At 36.9% G+C, this 15,000-nt stretch overlaps 1 long non-coding RNA gene across 7 annotated transcripts in view; it reads left to right on the forward strand.

Annotated features, from left to right (window-relative positions):
• Window positions 1-15,000, forward strand: part of LOC150044548 (uncharacterized) — a 604,944-nt gene that overhangs the window by 7,083 nt on the left and 582,861 nt on the right. The window contains exon 1 of one of the 7 annotated variants that reach the window (XR_016533091.1): window positions 1,378-1,430. The exons of the other annotated variants lie outside the window; for them this stretch is intronic. This is a non-coding gene — a long non-coding RNA (uncharacterized LOC150044548). Of the gene's footprint in view, window positions 1-1,377; window positions 1,431-15,000 lie in introns of those variants that run through there. 7 annotated transcript variants of the gene reach the window in all.

Raw genomic sequence — 15,000 nt, forward strand, 5'->3', positions numbered from 1 at the left:
TCACGTGTAAGCAGTAGTTGATTAGAAATTATTTTTAGACATGGAATTTGAAGAACAACCCAGAGTTGTTATTTTGTTTTGAGCTCTTTTATGATTTAGTATTCCTGCCAAAAGTTTTTTTTTTAATTCTTGGAGAAAAGATGGAGACTCTTGAGCTTAACTCAATGTTTATTGAGTGAGCCATAGAAAAATTGTCTGTCTTTGTGAATAAGTCTCATGTTAGATGCTGAACTTCATATGTTAGCAGTTTTATTCACACCTAAATGTGTGATGGCCAAAGAAAGAATGTGCAAGCAGAACAACTTAATCAACATTTTCTTTCTAAGCATAAAAGATAATTAAGGAATTGTATTAACTGTTCTCCTGAGTTTAATATGAGCACTTCATTGAAGATAAAACTTTGATTCGTTTTTTTTTCTATGAAGAGTATGTTTTGTGAACAAAATTTATGCCTTAGCTTTTTTGGCTTTTGGATCCTATTGATCCCGGCTTTTGATTCCTGTTGTTTATGGATGGCTTTTGGATCCTGTTGATAGGGCGAATCAACTCTCCTTTCTGTAAAAATCCCCTAGACAGTGATGATTGTTAAGACAGCACCCACATATGTACTGAAGTTTCAAGAAGCTGCCCAAAACAGCAATATTACAAAAAATAGCAATATCGCTAAGAGTAACTGAGTAGCTTCCTTTGTCAAGGCTTTCTAAAACCTCTGTAAGTTTTTTATTGAACAGGTGAAGAACATGAATGTCAGAGGTCAAAGGCATTACTTGGCCATATTATGCCTCTTTATGATACTTTAAATAACATGTAAGGGGTGTTTTTGCTGCTTATCTGTTAGTTGTCCTGACAAACTAAGACATGTCTTAATTCTAAGTTAAGCTACCATGAATATGGAAATTACATTAGAGAAAAATTATTGATGTAAACAACTAGTAATTAAAGACATACTGCGTTAGTAAGGGTCTCAGCAGGGAAGAGATGGACACTCTTATTGAGCGAATTGAGAGAAACTTAATCAAGAGTTTGAGAAGAATTCATAATTTTGAGAAGGCTTAGTGCTTAAGTCTGTTACACAAAATAACTGGAGAGTAGAAGGGACAGGGAAGAAAGAGGAGGGGGGCCTTAATTCTTTTTTTAAAGTAATTGATACTTGGGATTGTTCCTTACTGGAATGCAATATGCCACTCTCACTTGCAGATATAATGAACAAACATCTCCTTTTAACTTAAGCAAAACCAGTGTAAAGCCTGTGATCACCAACACAGGTAATTTACACAGTTTTGGAACTTCAGTCAATATGTTCTTGTTGTGACCTCATAATTCACAAGTTAATATTAAACTCTGTCTCACAGTTGAAGGGTTTCTAAATATAACTTTCATTAATGCCAACAATCCTTTGCACATTGGAATGACAGTCTAGCCTTGAAATTGTAAGTTTGAGTGAGAACAACACATGAAAGACAGATCAGAATCAGGCAGCAGCTTCTCCTGTGAGGACAGGAACTAATTTGAGCTTTGAATTTATCCTTTTGATGTTCTATTATTCCCAACAATAGTAAGTAATTTTAAGATGGAGAATTGAAGCTGTCTGGGCCTGTTCTATTCTCTCAAGTCTAGTCCATTCTTGTTATTCAAATGTGACTCTCATTCATACTGTTATTTCTTGACAAATAGGCATGAACATTGCCTTTCTCCTGAATGTTAAACAGGAAAAAAGTTTCTTAGACCAACAGATTTATGTACAGTGTAAAAAGTTTGAGCGTCTCAAAAGCCAAGAGGATGGTTTAAATTCCTATTTTACTTCATCTTGCTTGGGATAAGGATTTATTCTATTTTGTAATTTTAATACATTACAATTTTTTTGTACATGTGTGTGTAATGAATTCTTGGAAGAAAAATACAGATGCATTCTTCATTTGTCAGGTTCAGAGGCTACAGGAGTTTTAGGCTCCAGGCCCAAACACCTGGGTTCCACACATCAGGTCCAGCCACCTTCCCCAATAAATCAGATAAAGAGTTGAATGATGGTGATGCTGAGAGACAGGAGATTTAAATAATATGGCATGAGGCACACTGTATATAAAGTATGTTTTTCAACTTTTTTTTTTTATAGATGTTTGCTTCACATTTAAATAGAAGAAATTGGGGCAGGAAGAAAAGAGGTATGCATTATTAAACTAGTCATAGGTGTATTGAGGTGAAGGTCACAGATGATACAGTTGGTCTCTGTCTCAGGATTGCTCCAGGGGCCTTGTTACAATGACAGGGGGTATATGTGTCTGCTATCACAGACACTTGGCTACAACCACGTCCTATGGTTCCTAGACTTTTAAGATGGCTGAAAAGTGGTCTCTGGGGAGAATATCTCAGAGCAAGAACACAAGATTCATAATGAACCGGAGAAAAGATAATACCAGAGTATCAGAACCAGTCCTTGGCTTCTTGAGGTGTTGATTGGAATTCAGATATGCTGAATAAGGATACTGAATGGGCCAAAATGAAATGCTGAGTTATGAGATGGGGAAAGTTGAGTCAAAATACCCAAGAAACTTGAAAACTGTACCTTCTGTAGAAGTAGCTTATTCCAGCCTATGGAAAGATTATGTAACACTTATAAAGATATCATGATTAATACACCCAATGCAGCTTTCTATTTAATTCATTAATTTTATTGGCATTGGGTTTGAACTCATTTCTCACATTTGTTAGGTGAGTGTTCTGTTACTTGAGCCATATCCCAGCTCTTTTTGCTTGAGTTTTCTGGGCTGTTATGGAAACAGTTATGTATACTTTTCCAATTGGATTTGAGCTTGGAAGCCTGTGCCTATAACGATCTTCCTCTCAACAGTGAAGTTGGCATCAAGGCAAGTATAGCTAAAATTAGGGGAGGGCCTAGGTCCTTATGCTATTGTTTAAGTTCTTGGATCAAGAACTTAATGGGTGCTAATGGGTTTTTTGGAATTGAAATGATGCTTTCAATAACTCTCTTTAAAAGAATTTGTAAGCCATTTTGCCTTGTACTTCTCGAAAGTCTCATGGTTAAACAAAACTGTGGTAATGAGAAACTGAGTGGCTGGAAGTATATTGATTATAGGGAAGAACTACATGAAGGCAACTCAGATGTGAAAAGTGGAAGGTGCTGTAAGGAGCACTCATGAGAGTTCTAGGAGAAGTTTAGGTTGATGAAATCTCCTGTACTTGCAGCGTGCTTTATTCTTGTTAGTATGGTAATTACTGTAATCATATCAGCATGGTAGGAAAAGGTCCTGCTGTTAATTATGGAGAAAGCAGGAACAGTTTGTTATACTTTCTCTAATTATTGAATATGGTATTTGCAAATCTAGAATCTTCTTTAAAATAGAGAAAAATGCCCTCTCCCTTGAAAAAGCCTATTTTAATCTCTGAACTTTCGTTTCTTAACCTGTACAATGAGAACAATCCTATTTAACACAGTTTTGTAAAAATGAAAGCATGTGTATATATTTATATACAACTGCAGTGCTTACTATAAGTGTCTGAATATTGTCTGTAGTTATTATTGGTGGGAGGTTAAGACCAAATGAATCATGCATTCCCAAATTTTAAAATTTGTTCTTAGTAAGCAAAAATGCAACATGGGTTTGGCATACATGCTAACCTTTTCACTGCTTAGGTAAAATATATTACACAATGATAAACATATCCAGGCTACACAGGTAAAAAAATAAATAACATATGGATGTTTCAGTGTCCCAACTCACCAGATGATTTTTCAGAAAAGATTGTGCAGTTTTTGTAAATGAGTTGAAATACTTCAACATATTCCATCTAACAATATAATTAAGATTTCAAAGTTTCACTAAGTCTTATTTGAAATGTCTTAAAGAATATGTGGTCATTTGTTCGTTTGCTGTGATGGTATATTTTGTTAATACAATATATATACACACATGTATATATACATACATATATAGTATATGATTATATATAATTGTGATTTTTGATATTTTTCAAGTCTCTTCTTTTGGGTTGAGATTTAGAATTCATCTTGTTTCCTTTGTTTAATCCAAGTAATAATTATCAACGATTGCCCATCCACTTTGTGTCAAGCCCTATACTCAGTGCCTTACAAAGAGGATTTTGAATTCTTGAACTAAGTCTGCAAGCTATGAGTCATAGATGGTAGAACAAGCCCTAAATTTGACCTTGGAGCTTGCAGATGGCAGAACATTTTCAAGCAGAACATTTTTTTTTTTTTACAGTGGTGGGCTTGAACTCAGGGCCTGCGTGCTGTCCCTGAGCTCTTCAGCTCAAGGCTATCGATTTCCTCCTTGAGCCACAGTGCCACTTCCAGTTTTCTCATGGTTAATTGGAGATAAGAGTCTCATGGGATTTGCATGCCTGGACTGAGTGTGAAGATCTCCTCAGCCTCCTGAGTAGCTAGGATTACAGGTGTGAATCACTGGTACCCTCCATTCTTTTATTCTTAAACATACATCTTCCACCCCCATTGGTTTCTGAAAGGAATACTGTAGATGTTCATACTCTGAAATGCTGAGAAGGTGTCCTGGAGTTCTTTACCAGGAGCATAAGCATGGGACCGAAACAGGATAGGGCAGTCAAGGTGACTGCCATGAGCATGCTAGGGATGCCCTTTTGACTGGATCTATAAGCGCTGGGGACCACACACATAGGCCTCTAACTTTATACATGGTTGTTACTCAGAAAAGCAGAGAATTAGGGGAGAGCAAGAAACATGCTGCTGCTGCTGCTGCTGCTGCTGCTGCTGCTTGAAATCTTGAGCCACTGTTGCTGAGTCCAAACCTCTCACTTCACCACTGCCAGATGAAGTAAGACAGTGTATTTCTGCTGTCACTTGTGCTAGCTTCGGTTGGACTGAAAATACCACCAAACAATTCTGGTTAATTGTTTAGAACACATTTTTCTAGAACTTGAATTGAACATTAGGGTTGTCCCTGATTACCTTTGAAATGAGTGGTTTCATGGCTTTTACAAGTGCCTGGCCCAGGCTGCTCACCATGGAGTCTCAGCAAAGGGAATCCTTGGTTTGCACACTCAGGTATACAGAGTTTGTGCTAACTAGGTAGAAGTGCATTGGGTGGGGATGTAGAGTCATTTTACACAGCAGGGAAGAGAAGTTTGGGGGTGCTACAAGTAAGTTAAAATGATAAGCCCTTCTTTAGTTTGGATTTAATTTGATGTGCTGAAGGTTCTGTCCTTGGTGCCGAATATTCATGTTTGTGAGGAGTCCCAGAGGCCTCACAGTGTATCATTTCCCCGTTTCAGAGTGCAGGAAGTGTGCTTTATGTCTACAGTGTACCTGGAGGTGTTGAGGTGAGCTAGTGTATACTTTTTACTTAACCATTTAAGTTCTTATTTAAACCATTTGTTTTAGAAAAGCTCCCAATTTAAAGAATATGTAAGAACACCAAACAGCTGTTACTTGATTTCTGATAAACTTGTTTTTAAATGAGGGTACATGAAGGGCAAGAAGGCATAAGTAATACATCTTTTAATAAACACCGATTAAACTCAGTATGAGGTACATGCATTACTTCAAAGTTATTAACTTCTTGACTCAGTTTAAATTGCCATAAATTATATCTGCATGAACTATGTAGTGAGTAACTTCCTCCCCAAGTGGTGCCAATGTCAGGGGATGATAACAGGGTTAAAAGGAAATTGAACTCAAATGAAATTGTATTCCATGAAGGTTGATAGCCTTGTTACCTTTGTACTTGAAGCATTGTGGTCATGGTCTGGGGAAATTTCCTATTAAACATTCTTCTTAGGGGTTTTCCCTTTGAGAAGTAGTGTAGCAGAAGAAAGTGAAATTTGGTTAGGTTTAGAAAATTGTGCAAGTCATCTTTGCCCAGTATGATTAGAAACCATGGTTTAACTTGAAAAGCCAGTTAGAGAGTGACTTACAAAAATGAAAACATGCCTAACAACATTAAATGTATATTTGTTTGCTGATCTGAGGCCTTTCTGTAAAGGGAATTCCATTTACTGGAGTTTTATATCATTTTTGTGATCAAACAATACCTGTAATTCTTGTGTTCCAGAAGAATTCCTTGTTCTGTTTCTACAGTCTTGATCTGTAAAGTAAGAATTGTAAAATAATTGTGAAAAGCCCGATTCCTCATTCCATATAAAATTTTTGTGATTCCATTTGCCTTCAGTCATACCTAACACAAGAGTAATATTTGATGCTGATCATGTTGAGAGCATCTTTTCAAAATATCCAACTAGATGGTCATAGAAAAATACTTTCATTTAACTTATATTTCAGTAGCTTATATGATAGTTGAACGCTTTGGTGTCTTTAACAAGTTCTGCCCATAGAAACAGTAGGAACAAACGAACACACACATCCAACTCTTGGTAAACATACGAAGAGATGGATCAGCTCATAATTGACAAGAGTGCCGGAAGCATATTGTGATCCTGTTATATAATGAATTATGTTTGGTTTCTATTCCTGTTTCCTGTTAGATTGCTTCTACAGCCCCTGGACGTTAACATTAAGGCCTGTGAACTATTAAGGTGCAGAATTGCATGATAATGATCTATGAAATAATTTGTGTCTGAGTCCCTGGCAAGAATCAGAATAGGGGCTAGACACCAAGAAGTGGAAGGCATGATTATAGGCTTAGGATATTCGCCCATTTCCCTCAGCCTTTGGGATGCTGGAAGGAATGAAAAGTGGGGTGAACACTGGTGGCCAATGATTTACATTAGTCATGCCGGTGTAGTGATGCCTCCATTGTAAAACAAAACAACAACACAAAACAGAAATATGTGAACAAATGAATCTTTCTTTTTTTTTTTTTTACAAATGAATCTTTCTGAAGGGTGTTTTTCCCACATTGGGACAGAGACAGGGAGACAAAGACAGAGAGAGTGAGACAAAGACAGACAGAGAGAGAGAGAGAGAGAGAGAGAGAGAGAGAGAGAGAGAGAGAGAGAGAGAGAGACAGACAGACAGACAGACACAGACAGACAGACAGACAGACAAACAGACATATATCCCCAGTACTCTCTGTCAACATTTTACAGTCCTTGCAGTCAGGTCCTACAGAACTTGTTCTTTTATACTGGTCAGGGAATGTGAAAATGCTGCAGTCCAGTAATAAATGTTGAGTGGCTTTGAGTAAAGCTTTGTAGGTTTTCAGTCATATGCACCTTGTTTTACTATGAATTGATGTTACCATTAGAACTTAAAGAAACCAGTTTTTAATGCATTGTTTGTTAATGGGAGGAAAAAACATTCATGCTTTCTCACAAAAATATTGTTTGTGGAAGTGGTGCTGTGGCTCAAGGGGTAGGGCAGTAGCCTTGAGCTAAAGAGTTCAGAGACAACAGCCAGGCTGAGTTCAAGCCCCACAACCAACCAAAAACAAAAAAACCAAAATAACAGCAACAAAAATATTGTTTGTGCATCCCTGGGTATGCAGAGTTGTTAAATATGATATTTACTGAATAACTAAAGGGTGTAGTCTTACTGGGAGGTAAACGAAGAGTTGAGGATAAGAAATCATGCTGGCTGCTACTGAGTACTATGCGCTCCTCCCTTTCACCATGTGTGGACAGCTGGCAGTTTGCTACGAGGGATGCAACAAGCTACTGTGTCAGTAGTCATGTGACAGTAAAGCAGAAATGAATTTGCGTTATCTTATTGGTCTGTATACCAATGGTGTATACAGTGAAATCTAAGCCTTGGGTTCCTTAGAAACAATGAGGATGAGCAACTCCTGATGAGAAAGGCAAGTTCCAGATTTAAAAAGTGTGATCCAATCTGAGCCTTGTATCCTGTGGTCTAGTAGGTACTGCTTAACCACACAGATGGGCGTGAAATATAAAGACAGGATGTGGAAATGCGGAGGAAATGTTTCTAGAATTAACAAAATACTGCACAGTTCCCTCCCTCCATATTATTTGTAAAGATACAGAGGTCTGACTTTGTTTTCTGGAGTAGAACTGAGCTCTGGCCTTGAGTGATAGTCCTACTTTAGCCCTCTTAAGTAGCTAGGACTTCAGGCATATATTGCCGTGCTTGTACTTATGCTATTAGTTTTGCATATAGTATTATATGATATTATGGGGATAAAACTGTTTTCTGTTACTATGGAAGAGGAAACTAGGTACTTAAAAATATATGGCTTGTTTCAAAGACTTTCTGACTCACTTCCCTCCTTTCTTTTGAGTTCTGGCTCTGACTCGTCTATGGAAATTTTTAGTTAGAAAAAAATGAGAAATGCTTTAGCCGTGGGTTTTGTCCATGGGCACACATATGAAACAACAGATAGATATTCTTGCTTAGTTAAATGGAAGTGTTACTGTAATCACTAAAATCAACTATTGGGAATTTTCTCACGTTGCCATCAGCAAAAAGTGTTTCTTAAATAATTGAAGAAATATTAATGATTGATACAGTAAGAGTATTTGAAAAAATTCAACTTGTCCTTTAGGACTTCATCTCTCCTCATTGTTAGGGGCTTGCCTTTCTTCCAAATACTGCCTGTGCACAATTTGCCAAAGACAGGTCCCTTGAGAAGATTCGCCTGTTTATTAATGATTCAACAAGTAATGCACCAAAAGATGATAACACTGGCCATTACATAACAATTTCCTTCTTGTTTAGAGCTAAGTACTTCATATTTTTACTTCCTACAAAAAGAAGTGACAGAATATAGTAGACTCAAGTGAGTCTTACTCTCTTAAAGAATGGAAAAAATGCAGTTTTGGGCTTAGCTATAAATGGGAGACTAAACTTGAAACAATAACAATTGTCTATGTAAACATTAGATATTGTTAAATAGGTGAGGCTGTCTTTGCATTTAGAGTTTCCATTGTTAAGCTAGTAGATGTTGAGAATATGCTACCCCTATTCCTCTGTGGAAAATTCATCTTTTAGACTGCGCGTATATTTTCATTATGCTCTTTTTTGTTAGTTCATCAGAATTAGCAGTGCAAACTTCAGTTGTTCTTAAGGGCTGAATGGATGATCTCGATAAAAATGTTTTCTATATTTTTAATTTATTTTGGACGTTGATCAAGTCTGACCCAGATACAAGAACTGGAGTGCTTTAGCACTCCAGGACTTGGGCATGATTGGTAGATAACATTAATCACCTTTTGGGTCCCATCCAGTAGATCACTGTTTAGTGTATTACCAGTTTCTCCAGGCTCTTAAAGTATCATTTAATTATCAAATTTGCTATAATATAGGCACTTTTAGTTAGATTGTATGGAAAGTTGATCAAAAATAGGGTTAATTCACTAAGCCAGAGCACAACCCATCACTTCCATTTCCAGCTGGAACCAACTATAGATAGAAGGAAATTACAAATTAGTGAGTTATGTTATTACTAATCACATGGGTAATATTGAAAGTAGAAAACAAAAGAAAGCTATCATGGTTAGATTCATTTTGGCTTATATTTTTGCTTGGTTACTTCAAAAGGGTGCTAAGCTTTCCTTAGTGCTTTCCAGTGTTAATCCTGTACTTGTGACTGAAACCTTATTGGAAAAAGTCATAGCAGATGCAGTTAGCATGAGATGATTACCAATGACTGTGAGCCATCAATCTAAGGACTGGATATCTTTTTAGAGAAGAGAGAAGGACAGAGGGAAGAGAACCATATAAAGATGGACACAGAAATGAGTGAGGAAGCTCCAAGGAGGATTGCCAGATAGATGTACCAAGAAAAATGTGTTTCCAGGCCTCTTAGACACACACACAAACACACACACACACACACACACACACACACACACACACACACACACATACAGACTTATATTTAGGTAGTGAAGTATTGATACACACTGTGAAAAGAAAGAATGGACACTAAGGATTAATATTCACCATGTGCTAGTAGGCAGGAAGTTTAGACTTTTCTTGGGTGCAAAATTTAAGCTGCAGTCTGAATGATGAAAAGTAGTGACACCAAAGCATGGCAGAATTGTGATTCTGCTTTCTGGGCTGAGAGATAATATTCATAGCATTAAGTATAAAGTTTGAATTTTTTCACACTCTGAACTTTGGAGTTGAACTGTTCTCAACATACATAATAGGACATGGCAGGAGAAGGAACGTGAGTGAAGGAGGTGAGTTTATGCTTAGTTGCTCAGAAAATGCCAAATACTGTCTGGACTTACATGCTACATTCTGCTTCATGACAGCCTTTACTTTTATTCAGGAGAGAAAAGTGAATCTTATAAAGCCAGGCTTCTATTCCAGGACTATAGATCTACAGAATCAACAAGTAGGGGAGGTAGGAAAGGAAACCCAAGGTATACAATACCAGATATTGTGCTCTGTTCATTATACTGTATTATTTCTTATCAATAAATCACTGATAAATAAAGGAATATGTAAGTTGGTGAAACTTGGTGAATATGAACATTTAAGACATCTTACTTTAAAATAAATTGGATATTTTATCTTGAAAACTCTTGTTTGGACAGTTATATAGATTTTCAATGGATATAGTTTTATCTTGAATTTGAAATGCCCCTTCTGTTTCCCTAAGACCTGTTCATCACAAACCAGTATTTTCAGGCCTCCGATGATCAGAAGCTCAGAGTTTAAATCTGGGTAGTTATGAGATTTTTAATCTTACCCAGTATAGGATTTCAAATGAAGAAACTAAAATGTGTTTTAATTTGAGACAAGTTTGGTGGCATTTTATACTTCAGTGGGTTCTAAATTGCAAGACCCTTTTCACCTTCTACAACTGGTTCCTTCTGTTCACCAGCCTGGAGAAACAAGTGTCATATTAAGTGATGGCAGAACCATCTGTTTCTGTCATTTTGACTGCACATCAGTTTCATTTCATATATGTAAATGCTTGAAGTTCTTTACAAAAGAACTCTGTGATATTATTGATTTTATGAGTTGTGATGTTTTTTGAGGTCTTGCTTTAAGTAGCAAGTAAGCTTTGAGTGCAGTTCATGAAGAACACCTATTTACTCATTTTAGGGTTAAACCAAAGCCAGTTTCTAGAAAGATGGTGAATATCTTTTTGATGTCTGAGCTCTCGATCAGGGTCAGAAAATAGTTTCAAAATTAGGTCAAACATAAGGTTACTGGTATGAAAAAAACATCCTAAGTAGAAAGAAGAGAAACTTAGAAGAAATGGGATCCATAACGAATTGTTAATGAGATCACAGTGGGAATCATAACCAAGGAGTAGAAGATTATATGATGATGTGAATAATTCATTAGGTGAATAGAAAAGATTATAAAGAATCTTTTACCATTTGAATATTACTATATAAATGTCCACACATATGCATAGATGGTGATTTTGAAATTTAGAAGTTTAATTAGCTAGCTCAGAGACTTAAGTTTCTGTTTCCTGGTTCAGGAGAAATTTTGGCCTATTATTGGATGAAATAGAGAACTACTAAAGATTACTGAGTAGAAGAGTTGAATGACAATAGAAAATTGTATTTGTGTAAAGAAATAAAAGAATCATTAATATCTGAAAGTTGAGTCAGAGTGTGCCTCTGAGATAATATCAATGAAGTATTGCAAGCAGTGGTAAAGAAAATAGCTAGCGAAGCACTATTTACTATAGCAAAGATATGGAACCAACCCAGATGCCCCTCAGTTGATGAGTGGATCAACAAGATGGGGTATTTATACACAATGGAATTCTATGCTGCTGTCAGAAAGAATGACATTGCCCTATTTGTAAGGATATGGAAAGACTTAGAAAAAATCATATTAAGTGAAGTAAGCCAGACTCAAAGAAACATAGGCTCAGTGGTTTCCCTCATTTGTCATAATCAGTAGATACCTTGGGCTCTCCTAGCAGAGATTTCCAATAGAGCAAAACCTAGATACACAAGGCCACATAGTATGACACCACATGAAAGGACCTCCAGGATATAGAAACAAAAGCCATATAATGAGTGATTGTTGTCTTTAATGTACTATGTTATCTCTCATCTCTTTTGCTGTCCCTCTGCTATCTTATATTGTTATAGTATTTCATCTTGTTATCTGATATATTGTATATATGCTTATTTAGTTATTTGAAATCGGATAGATAAGGAAGTGGGGAAAACAAGATGAGGGGCGGGGGTGGGGGGAGGGAAATGGGGACCAAGACATGAGAAAGGGTATCAATGTTTGTGAAGTAATGCATCTTCTATCTGGTGAATATAATGTAACCCTTCTATTAATTACAATAAAAATATATGAAAAAATAGCTAGTGAAAGAATGTGCTAGCCTTCTAGCTCTATGGCAAAATACCTAAGAAAATCAGCTTAATGGTGGCAACATTTGTTTTGGAATATAGTTTCAGAAGTTTCAGTCTGCTTTGGTGAGAAGCAGAACATCATGGTAGCAGGAGTATGTGGAGGAGGAAGCTATTTATTCACGTTAAGTAGGCAGGAGAGAGAGAGAGAAGAGAAAAAGGAGAGAAGTGGAAGAAGAAGAAAGAGAAGTGAAGACTGGAGAGCAGAGATAGAAGAGAAATAGGAGAGAGAAGAGAGCAGAACAAACATCATTTACAAGGACACATTTCAGGGATGCATTTACCAACCTTAAGTCCCAGCTCATATTGGAAAGTTTTTATCCCTTCCCAATAGCTCATCAAATTATGGACACATGAGTAGGTTGATCCTTTGGTGAGAACAAAGTTTTCATGATCCCACCACTTTGTAAAAGCATATCAGCAGGCAATCTAATCTTTAGCATATAGATTTGGGGCAACATTTTAGATACAAGCCATAACAAAGAGGAATATATCTTAGGGGACATTAATTTCATTTTTAATCATGAGCTTGGTACGCAACCGGAAATGAACAAGAGGAGCAGAGATTAAAAAAGAATGAATATGGTCAAAATATATGAGTGTTTAGAACTGTTATTTTTTAATATATTTTTATTGTAATTAATAAAAGGATTACATGATATTTGACAGAAGGTGCATTAATTCACATACATTGATACCCTTTCACATGTCTTGGTACCCATTACCCTCCCCCCACCCACCACCCTAGAACTGTTATAATAAAACCTCTTTGTTGTTAAGTCTGGGAGCTTAAGCTAGCATGTAAGATATGTGAAAGAAATCACCAAGAGTCCAAGTGGTAAGAGAGGAAGCAAAGGTTATTAGCTTTCCAAGAGGTAAGGGACCAGATAGCATAGGAAGTATTGTTGATGAATAGAGTGAGTGAAGGCTGGAGTTGATGAGCATTTCAAATGCCGAAGGAATATATTACTTACGTTTCATAGTTTTTTGCAGCTAGTTGTTCAGGAAGCTGAAGTTTCTCAGTGTTTTTGCTAGGTGGTGCAGTACAATCCTTTCCAGAAGTGAGTAATACAGGTAGGGTTCTGTTTGAATACAGAACAGTTTCTGCAAAACAAAGGAAAAGAGCCTTCCTGACAGGTGGTTCCTCAAAAGACTTAACATAGAGCTCCCCTATGACCCAGCAATTCCACTACTTGGCATTTACCCTGTTGTCTAGAAACAAGGACATACCACATCCAGTATCACAATGATGTTCATTGCAGCACTATTTACTATAGCAAAGATATGGAACCAACCCAGATGCCCCTCAGTTAATGAGTGGATCAACAAGATGTGGTATTTATACACAATGGAATTCTATGCTGCTGTCAGAAAGAACGACATTGCCCATTTGTAAGGATATGGAAAGATTTAGAAAAGATCATATTAAGTGAAGTAAGCCATACTCAAAGGAACATAGGCTCAATGGTTTCCCTCATTTGTCATAATCAGTAGAAACCTTGGGCTCTCCTAGCAGAGATTTCCAATAGAACAAAACTTAGATACATAAGGCCATATAGTATGATGCTAAATGAAAGGACCTCCAGGATATAGAAACAAAAGCCATATAATGAGTGATTGTTGTCCTTAATGTACTATGTTATCTCTCATCTCTTTTGCTGTCCCTTGGCTATCTCATATGGTTACAGTATTTCACGTTGTTATCTATATATTGGATAAATGCGTATTTGGTTATTTGAAATTGGATAGGGAAGGGGGGAAAACAAGATGAGGGTCGGGGGTCGGGGGAGGGAAATGGGGACCAAGACATGAGAAAGGGTATCAATGTTTGTGAAGTAAAGCATCTTCTATCTGGTGAATATAATGTAGCCCTTCTATTAGAATAAAAGTATATTAAAATGATTCTGAGCTGGAGAATGGGCTGCTGAAGAATTTCGAGGAAGTCTTCCCAGGAGAAGATAGTCAGTGGGCCATGCCTTGGGAGTAAGACTGAGTTGTAAGAACAGAGCATAAGCCTGACACTCTGGATACCATGAAAATCACAGGTGTTGTTGAGTTTGGATAAATAGCATGAATTAAAGGTAGAATGATTTCCTGATATGAATGGTTTTCTCATGTGGAGTTGAATGTTACTGTACAAGATTTCTGTTGTTGAATGAAGGAACAGGAATCAAGACACTTATTTTGTAGTAGTCACATTCTGATTTCCTGGAACTTGTTTCTCCTGCTTGGACCTGTGGCAAGTACTCCCTGCCTTATACACTGAACACACCACTCAGCATGATTTTTAGGCTTCATGAAGTGAGGGATCTGAACAGTTCTTGAAAAAAATGCGGTATTATTTCAGATGTAGTGTAAAATTTCATGGAAACATTAAAATGTGGTCAAATTGTGAAAAAATGAGTCAGCAGTTAAAATTATGTATCAGAGTAGCTTTTGTGAACTGGCTTTTGTGTACTGTGCACAGAGGCAGTTTCAGACTTTTAATTCCAAACTTGAAAATGGAAAATAACTGTTAAAGAAAATTTTTTTCTTTCTGCTTCAAACTGAGAGAGAGCAAGTTGTATAACTGTTGCTTTACAGAAGCAGCTGGTAGCATATGTCAGGACAATTTGCAGCTATTACCCCCTCTTACAGATTCTGAGAAAATTGAATTGCTGACTAACTAATGTAGTTGGGGGTGAAAGTCACCTTTCAGTCACCCAATGACTGTGAAACAACCCTACT

Source organism: Megascapheus bottae, chromosome 29, assembly GCF_031878675.1.
Source record: "Megascapheus bottae isolate mThoBot1 chromosome 29, mThoBot2.hap1, whole genome shotgun sequence".
In the NCBI taxonomy this organism is placed as follows: domain Eukaryota; kingdom Metazoa; phylum Chordata; class Mammalia; order Rodentia; family Geomyidae; genus Megascapheus; species Megascapheus bottae.